The sequence below is a fragment of the Galendromus occidentalis genome, unplaced genomic scaffold, assembly GCF_000255335.2.
Source record: "Galendromus occidentalis unplaced genomic scaffold, Mocc_1.1 scf7180000075860, whole genome shotgun sequence".
NCBI lineage: Eukaryota > Metazoa > Arthropoda > Arachnida > Mesostigmata > Phytoseiidae > Galendromus > Galendromus occidentalis.
This window is the reverse complement of record NW_003803850.1, coordinates 222,785-231,179: the sequence shown is the minus strand read 5'-3', so window position 1 is coordinate 231,179 and position 8,395 is coordinate 222,785. Positions and strand designations below refer to the sequence as shown.

Genomic DNA, 8,395 nt, shown 5'->3' with positions numbered 1-8,395 from the left:
CAAAACGTTCGAGCACACGGACGGGCGGCGGGCGGGCTGACTGACGGTCTGCGAAGGCGAGATATGGATTCGACGAATTAGAGAATTCCTTCAAAGTGGATGTAGTGTTCAAACTCACAAAGAATTTTTCCTTTGCTCTTTCTACTGCTGGCGCCGCATCGATTCTTTAGTGTCTCCCCTTGGGCCCGAACGCCCCCGATTCCCTCTGCGAAGCCCTAATTTTCCCTGACTCGCTGTCTTCCTTCCCTCGTATGCCTCGTTCGTCTCTTAGTTTTAGTCGTCGCCTTCGACGGCGGCCGCGGCGGCGACGACGGCCGGGACCGAAGACAAGCAGACGAGAAGAAAAAGCACAGAGGCGTATTATATATGAAAACGATATTATTATAATTCGAACGAATTTCCCCCATCCCCTCGGCCGGCCGGCCGGCCCGCCCGCACGCGTTTCAGACACGGCGCTCGCTCGCTCATTCCCTCCGTAGTTTTCGCTTCCTCCCCAAGTTTCTTCCGATTCCCTCCCCCAATCGTCTTCGGCCCCCATATATCCTCCCCTGCGTCGAAACATCGACAAGTTTTTCTCCCAGCCGCTACCGCCGTCGCCGCTCGATCCTTTCCGAGCATTCATGGTGGGACTACGGCGAACGGTCCTGGGGAAAATCTTTTTTTTTCTCCCGTTTCCATCTGCTTCGCTCCATGATCGAGAGCCGCGCCGTTGGAATACTCGGCCCTTCTCCTATGATATCGTCAGGCTGTCCTCATTCGCTCCGCCAATCAATGCTACCCATCGAGGACACCGTGAGAACTCAGCGACGAGGGTGGCCGATCCCTGTGTCCCTAGGCAATGTCACTCGCCGGAGGAATCACGTACGAGAAAATTCCTCGTGAGAGAACTTCCTAATCGAAATAAGACCAACACAATTGATGGGCCTATTTTCGAGGAATTGGAAAGGATGCGCTGCGCAGCGAGTGTATTCGAGTTCGCCGTGTGTTTCCAGAGAAATTCTTCAAGATTTTTCCGGATTCACCAAAAGATGAAGATTCTCATTTGGGAAGGGCCGATACTCGTTGAGTCAAGCTGCCCGAGATGAACTTCTTGAATCGCCAATAAAGGTCACATATAGTTGTCGAAAACGAGCAGAACTACATACAAGAGTATCGCTTCCGACCCACGCAACCTACGACACGGATGAGGGTGAAGTGAGAGCGCGACGAGCAATATCTCGACTGTTTTAAGCTCACTACTTGCTCGAAATAGCTCAGATTCGCTTCGAATTTTTCTCTCGCTCTGAAGAGACGAACGACCAGCGGGCCGACTAAATGTCGGCTAAATCCCCGCTTTTGCTCCGGGAGCTAGGACGACATCGAATTAATATTGAGTCCCGCTCAACAGACGGTCCGCCTAATTTTCCGTCTCTGTGAATAAATCAAAGCCTGCCTATGCAACATATCCCGCGCATCTTAACGACGACGAGAGATCGTTGTCGACGATGACGCAGCGAATACGTATGCGAACAATAGACGAATGAGCGAGCCAGCCAACCTTCGTGCATTAGCATCATTCGTAGAGACGACATCTCCATAAATGCGATCTATAATCTAATCCGCGCCGATAGCGGAGCTCTCATACACCGAGAGAAATTCATGCGGATGAAGATCAACGATATTCGAATGCTCTTCCGAACGGACAACTCGATTTGTGCCGGCGACGACGGAGGCACGCATAGATGCGAGTCGGCTGAATCATAATATTATGGAGTGCTGCTCATTTATTTTTGCGTTCGCCTGCTGCTCATATCGAGCACCCTTTCTCGTTGTTTTTCGTTGCCTCGTTCTTTGGCTCGCGCGCTTGCTTGCTTGCTTTTAATGCTCGCTTTGCCATGACTGCGAGCTGAGCCAGATGACTGCGAGCGCAAACAGCTCAAAACACGAACGGAGGAGAAAATCCAGGAGGAACTGAAATCCAATTACAAATAGACATCGCAGCAACTGCAGCGACGGGGGCGAATCGCGGAAGCTACCTAAGTGCATTTTGAAATCTGCATACGAACATACACACATCGATGCTTGCATACGTGGAGACCTACATACATGCATGCGCAGCGTGCCTGCCAGCCTGCATGCACGCATGGGTAGATACTGGCACGAAGAATAGGGGGCCGTGAGACAAAGGCAACGTGATTGCCCAGATTATTCTCTCACGCCTCATATGTCGGCACGCGCAATTCCGCTCTTTCTCTCGCCGAATCTGTGATCGAAAATCTTGGATATTCCCTGGAATCGGGAAACCAAATCTCGTTAACCCGATCGTCAGGATCTTGTGGTTTGGTAAATTGCTGCAAAGGACTCGCGATTCGCAAAGGTGACTTTTTTGGGGTGACAGCGTAATTCGAAGGGTGAGCCAACCAACCCATCGACGTTCGAGAACACGAACGGTGCGGGGCGAGAAAAACGGGGGAGCACGGCAATGAAGAACACGGGTATGCGAGGGCTTGAAGCTAGCATCGGACGCGAACAACAAACGCCATCCCGATGACAGCGACTTTTTATTAAAACGCATCGCAACATAACGAGTCTGAATGGAGGGGGGAGCTTGCATCGGGGGCAACATTGGCAAGCAACCAAAGCAGTCAGCCAGCTAGCTAGCACTACTTAGAATCATTCGTTAAATCAATACGAGGAGGGGAGTCACGACTCGCAAAACCCCTGTTTACTCTCGTTAGCTCGACCCCTTCTCCTGAATTGCAGGTTTCGTATGGGGTGCTGAGGTTTTGTTCGATCTTGGATGAATTCTCAAGAAGAGAAGAAGTTTCTCCCTCTTGACGTCAAGTCGTCATAAATGATCGCTGATAGCAAACTCAACACCAGTCTGGCGAGACACCTATGATAGATGAGGGTCTTGAGTGACTTGACGTGGACACTCATCCGTATGTCCATGCAAAAATGGAGAATCGACGGAAAGTGGATATTGTGTACAGTCAAACCTCGTTACAACGAACACGCTGGTGCCAGCGATTTTCGTACGTTATACTGAATGTTCGCAAAAATGGGAGCGACTCAGAAATGACCATTCTGACGTTGCAAACTTAAAGAAACGCTGTCATTTATTCGATATCGAGTCAAGAGCTTGTTGTGGACACAATCACTTCAAGAACTCCGTCATCTTCGTTTGAATCTTGTTCCTCGCCTGACTCGCTACAACATAAGCCTCGAGGCTGAGCGTATAGGTCAAAACATTGTCTGGTACATTATCCCGAGTCGCCAAGAAACGTTTGACGACCTCGAGAGCGTTCAACGTTGAAATCACGGACGGTGGTTCGCGCTCTTCAACGTCCTCATCTTCCGCGCCCGAACTGTCACTGTCATCAAGAGACTCGGGCATCCCGGTTTTCGAAACCTCTCTGAGAATCGACGACTCGGTCAAAACCTCGCACGTTTGGAGGTCGTCATCCACGGTTATGTAGCCTTCGAGGGAAAATCCTGACGGTAGACTCATGCCTTGCATTTCGTCATCCCAGAATCCAGAAAGATCGGTCGAGTCTTCACGACTGTCTTCGTCTTGGAGCGGCGCAAAGACCAAGCAGGCCGCTGTTTTTCCAACATTTCCGGATTGTTTCCGACTTGACTTCTGACCAAGCGTGAGCTATCATATCCATGGCCGCTTTCACGTCAACCTTCGACATGGAGCCGACTTCCAAGTTTACCAGTATTCGCGAACCAGGTCTTTCTATAGTTAGCTTTCACGGCCCTTATTATCCCCAAGTCTAAGGGTTGAAGCACCGAGGTGCAATTGGGGGGAAAGTTTTCGACGCGTATATTCGACATGCGCGGCAAACTCATGTGCGCTGAGCAATTATCGATCAAGAGTAGAACGCTCCTTTTCTGCAAGCGCATGTCTTTGTCGAACCTGATCAACCACTCGGTAGAAGAGATCTCGCGTCATCCACGCGTTGCGGTTTCCCCGATATTGGCACAATAAGGATCTGACATCTCTCAAACATCGGGGTTTCGCAGACTTCCCGACGATTAAAATTCTCCGTTTCTCTGTTCCGCTGGCGTTACAACAAAACAAAGTCGTCAATCGAAGCTTCGACTTTTTACCCCCTTTGCAAGCGTCGCCTATCATCGCCAGCATTCGCTCCGGTAACAACTGGTAGAACAAACCCGCTTCATCAGCGTTGAACACATCATCTGGAGAGTAAGCAGCTATAACTTCTCTTATAAACCTGTCCTTCCATTCGTTCGCTTTTTCGATGGGGGCATCACTTGACTCTCCGCACAGAACTTTGGCGCGAATTCCATATCTTTCCTTGAAACGCGCCAGCCAGCCTTCGCTGGCTTGAAAGTCTGGATGACCGAGGGATCTCGCGAACAATACAGCTCTCTCGCGGAGCAGCGGACCCGAAACGGGGACGTTGTTTGAACGCATCTCTTGAAGCCACAGAAACGTAGCTTTGTCGACTCTCTCGTATTTGGCTGTCCTCAATCTTTTTCTCTCAGGATCGAACTCGACTCCTTCTTCTTCGAGTCTCTGACGATTCTTCAGGAAGGTAGAAAGCGTTGATTTGCTGATGCCAAATCTCCGGGCCACGTCCACCTTCTTCACGCCGGAGCGTAACTCTTCGAGGACTTCAAGTTTCTCCTTTAAGGAGAATTGCTTCCTCCTCGTCTGGAGAGCCATGGTGTCCACGCACACGACTTTTCGAAGGGCAGACCGAGCTGCTTTATGTGCGTGACGTCTCCCTCTTGGTATGTGCACCTGTCTCTGTCTCAGTGCGGCATGGAGATCGCACAAGACTCGTATTGGATGCAGCAGATGACATCCGCCGAGTCCCGCTCCCAACATGCTTCTTTTCTACGCGACTCCCTCTTCAGTGAAGTCTGGAATTCGCTGTAAGGAGCTTGTGGACCAAATTGACGTAATTTTTTCGTACGTTCTACCGGGAAATTCGTAGTACCGAAGTTCGTCGTAACGAAGTTTTCTACCATTGGTTCCTATGGCGAACCAAACAAGAATCGAAATTTAGGACGTTATATCGAAAATTCGTTCTAACGCGGTTCGCTATAAGGAGGTTTGACTGTATTCCAGAATCTCGAGCTGTTAAAACGGCACTGGGATGTCCGGGGCCTCTCATCGGAGGAAATTTTTTTCAAGTCGGACACAATCCTGTCTCGGTCGTAGACCTGTGGGATTGCAGTCTCGACAGGACAGCTCTGGTCGTCGAGAGCAGGACTTTATCAAGGTGTACCATTCGATGATATCCAAATCGATAGGTCCTCCCTGAGACAATGGCAGAAGGAGTTTAAATCATCATCCTGAATTCCCGATTTCCGAAGTCGAAGGAGCTTCTCAGCAGCAGCACCCTCCTTCGAGCGCGCGCTCATGACGGGGGCAGAGCGAGAAGGAATGCGAACAACAACATGAGAGAATGACTTTGTAAGCGTGATAGAAAAAGGCAGGGAGACCCCGGGTCCATCGGCAGGGAAATATGCTGCATCGAGGGGTGTTGGGCGAGGTTTGTTCGAATGCCCGTCTAATTACCGTGCGGTCTGCTGCCGTGCCTGGTTAAAGATCGCGCGGCAGGGAAGCGGCAAGCAACCACATTGGTCAGGCTTCAACTTTTTATCATTGGCGTTTCTTTTGTTCTGCAGGTGGTCCGTCCGACTGAGGTATTGGATTCGCATCACTCAAAACTGGACTCGTCGTCGCGTCTGAATGAATTGCGCGAGCCGACGGCCACGGCGAGATCGGCAAGGAAGTTCCAGCTCCAACAGCAACGGCAACAAGAACGACAGCGCTTGCAAGCAGCGCACGGCAAAGGAAACCGGTATTATTGGTAAGCAATCGGATAAATAAATAAATGACTGAAAGAATGAATGAATCGACTTCTGCAAATGCCCGCAACAGACGACGGCCATTCGGCAGGCAGGCTGGCAGTCAGCGATGAATAGCGTGGCATGCAATCGCGTTCTGCGGAGTTCTGCTCCCCGACCGCAGGCGCCCTCTATTCAAGCAGCGGTCGGCCCCCCGGTCGTCGAAAAAACCTCCGTGCAGCCAATGATTTCAGAAACACGCCCTCGAATCTGCTGTCCCGGAATCCCTCCGCTCTCGGCAGGACTTCCTTCCCAGTTTTCTCTCGACGCGGATCTGGATCCCCACTGACAGGATTTCGGAAACGAGCCTTCGATGCAAGACCACCCCACCTATTGAACAGCCGGATCTTTCAGCTCTCTCTGTTACGAGCTAACTGTTCTCGAAACCGAGAGGACAAGATCCTCATTTCCGACATTCCTCTTGAATCCGCCGCTCATCCCCAGAGACGTTCGCTACGCTCTAGTCCCACCCGATCGGTTCGAGGCTTGCCCCTTTCGAAGCTCAAAATTCTCGAGGCGATTTATGCGAGGCTCGTGGCATTCACACAATGGTATGCCGATGATGGCTAGCCGGTCAGCCAGGCGGCCAGCGGCGAACAAATAGCGAAGAGGGTGGTGCTTTTTCTCTAGCATTCTCGCCTCCGATAACGTGCAATGGTTTTTTTTCAGGCGCTGATTCGGGTGTATCCTGAGAAAGTGTGTCTGTCTGTTTGCAGAACTTCGATGCGAGGGTGATTGGGGCTAGATTCGCATTGAAAATCTTTGAATCCAGACAAAGTTCTCGGAGTTCTTTGTCTGGATTCTCTTGGCGATGGGCGAGCGCCTCTGAGGTCGATTTCTATCGACGGGACTCATCGGATAACGGCATCAATGATACAAGATACGATCGTAGCGTTGTTTACCCAACATAGTATTCTACCTGATCGTAATTGAATGCCAACGAAAGACTCTCTGGCTGAGACTGCTCGGAGAATCCGAAGGGAAGACGGAGCTTGATGGTGAAAGGCTGGGGTGGACGTAGATCACCGGCTTCGGGACTATGGCTCTATCGATCGAGCCAGTAGCAGCTGATCTGATAGATTTCGCGGCAACACTTCATCTCAATGACTATAGCTACTTGAAAGACATCATGATCAATCTTTTAAGGATGCAATATCGTGAATTATGGACTCAGGAGGGCTCGAAGGCAGCTTCATTGAATAGAGGACTCAATGAAGCATGAGAAGCACCGTGGCGTAGTATGAAACAGTTCCGTTCGTAATAGCATGTCTTCCCCGTGCTGATAACGATCGAATGCTATCATTTTGTCTTTGGAAGTCACACAATAAAGGAGCGAAGCGCGAAAACAACAATAGTGACACGACAGGACGATTCCTCATGCGAGAGTCTCGTGAGAGATTGAGTGTGGCAGGGGGCGGGAATTCTCAGCACGGGGCTGAATCGCGAGACTCCAAAATCGAACTCCGAACCACCCGAGCATTATTAGCGCTCACTGGTGGTTTCGAAATTCTCGATCATTGGTTTCGAGCCGTTGTTGCGGTGGAAAAACACGTGCCTCGGCAACAGTGGTCATCTCCTCAGTGTGTCAGTGTAAGGTAAAAAAAATTGTGCCGGCATGCTCACTCATGGGTCCCGGAGCGATTCACCGAAAGGGTTATGCCTGCTTAGTTCGTTCGATATCAGATCAAGGATATGGGCTTGGAAGGACAAGGAACGAACTAGGAATTATCTCTCGCGACCGTATGCGCCATAGCCCGCCAACTAGGTGCTTACGGCACTCCGGATGCGATTTGTGAATTGATCCTTTTGTTTCACAGATCAAATCCATCTCGACACGCCTTATTCTCACAACGGCGATTTTCACGCTGGACTTTCCTAAACCAGGCTACCAGAGAAGGAGCAGTCAGCGACTCGACGGCTCCGAGCGGGAAGGAGCCTCTCTCGCAGCTCCAAGGATCGTCCCGGAATCGGTCCCGCTGAAGTAAAACGTGGTTTGGAATTTATTCATCCTCTAAAGATGGAAGTTGACCTGTACATGTCAATAGCCGGGCCACATCCCTCAAACCAGGAATATTTTTGGACCATCGTGGGAATCGACTCATGCGAAAAACCATCTGCGAGCGGATCCGCTTAACCCAGAAGGTCAAAGGAACGAGCCCGGAGTTTGTATCTCGAGTCGGGAACACCTTTTGGGAACGGCGAGCGTTACGATCAGAATCTGTGCTCCAGTCTGATCGGGAAGCTCGCATTTCAGATACCGATTCTCTTTCCGATTCCCCCGACGTAATTCATTCCGCAAGTAAGATCCATTCTCACTCCGGCATTATGTTCTGCTCCGGTCTTCGGGGCGGTCACTCAGCAATGATTGTTCCATGAATAGCGTGATAAAAATTCCGAGTCCGATCCCCTCACTCGGTCATTCATCTAATCCAATCCGTAACTTCCTGGCCAACATTTTTTTGTTCTTGAGAGGACACCAGAATAAAAAACCGGAGCCAAGGAATCGTTAGTAACTGAATCAAAGTTG

General features: G+C 50.5%; 1 pseudogene; it reads right to left on the bottom strand.

Annotated features, from left to right (window-relative positions):
• Positions 1 to 3,136: 3,136 nt before the first annotated feature.
• Positions 3,137 to 4,675, bottom strand: LOC100901613 (tigger transposable element-derived protein 6-like; annotated as a pseudogene).
• Positions 4,676 to 8,395: the final 3,720 nt, after the last annotated feature.